This window comes from Capsicum annuum, unplaced genomic scaffold (assembly GCF_002878395.1).
Source record: "Capsicum annuum cultivar UCD-10X-F1 unplaced genomic scaffold, UCD10Xv1.1 ctg81747, whole genome shotgun sequence".
Taxonomy (NCBI): Eukaryota; Viridiplantae; Streptophyta; class Magnoliopsida; order Solanales; family Solanaceae; genus Capsicum; species Capsicum annuum.
In genome coordinates, this window is record NW_025892491.1 from 1 (window position 1) to 1,172 (window position 1,172).

The following is a 1,172-nucleotide window of genomic DNA, read 5'->3' on the forward strand; positions in this document are numbered from 1 at the left end:
TGTCTAGAAGCACACTCCTGCAAGGAAATATGAACTGTATAGAGGTACGCACCCATTTCCAACAGACACCTGCAGAAGGCAAGCATCAAAAGAATATAAAAGGTCAAGCTTCCTACAAAATTACCAATAAAGATAGAATAAAGTAAGCATTTGAATGATGGGTACCATATCTGATAATATCCTTTTGATTCTATATTCAAGTTCTTTACGAGAAACAGTATTCACAACCTTCTAATCAACTACACTAGTGAACCCCTACCTCACTCCCCATGCTATGGAGAAGGAAAGGTCGTGCAATAGAAAAATCAAACAAAATTCTCCTCCCAAAGCAAGAAATTTATGCTGTTCGCGCGGTCGCTCAGATACTTGTGAACTACCATTTCCCATGTCAAAAGCATGTATATGCAATATTTTTGAATCCTTCACTGTGAAAAGAACATGTACAACAACAACAACAAACCCAGTGTATTCCCACTTAGTGGGGTCTGGGGGGGGGTAAGATGTACGCAGTCCATACCTCTACCTCTGATGAAGTAGAAAGGCTGTTTCCGAAAGACCCCCGGCTCAAGTCACGAGATATCACACAAACACATAGTACAGCACATGTGAAAAGAACATGTAACTAAATAAAAATAGAAGAGAGTGTGAACACACCCCGTGAAAAAGTTCCCAACTTAACAGTACGACATGTGGATATACATCTTAACTGAGTCTATTTTGATACAGAGGAAAGTTAATTGATGTACCACATTAAGGTTATGTCGACTGCATTGCAAGAGGATGCAGATGTCATTAATTGCCCGATCAACAACAGATTGTTCTGCATTATAGAGTGCAAAAGACAATAATGAGCATAGAAGGAGACGGCTTTCTGCTATATACATTTTGTGTTGGAGATCTAACTTGTGGCACATTACAACAACACATACACATTTTCCTTGGAAAAAAACTTCATAACCAATCACAAGACCATTTCAAAACTGATTCTAGAGTACATAAAGTCTCACCTTTTCCTATGGGATTAGCAGGGAAGTAGCTACACTGGCACACCAAGAATAGGTCCAGATTTTTCTTCTGGAAAGAGGATTCACTAGAACACCAAAGATCGATCCAGATTTACCTTTAAAAACAGTAGGATGCATGTAATATATGTCTCTTTTTGATCCATGCCT

General features: G+C 38.8%; 1 long non-coding RNA gene across 1 annotated transcript; it reads right to left on the reverse strand.

The window, feature by feature from the left end:
* Nucleotides 1-1,172, reverse strand: LOC124895389. The gene is made up of 3 exons (XR_007051688.1): nucleotides 1,121-1,172; nucleotides 747-820; nucleotides 1-69 (listed from the first exon to the last, which is right to left on the reverse strand). It is a non-coding gene; the product is annotated as an uncharacterized LOC124895389 (long non-coding RNA).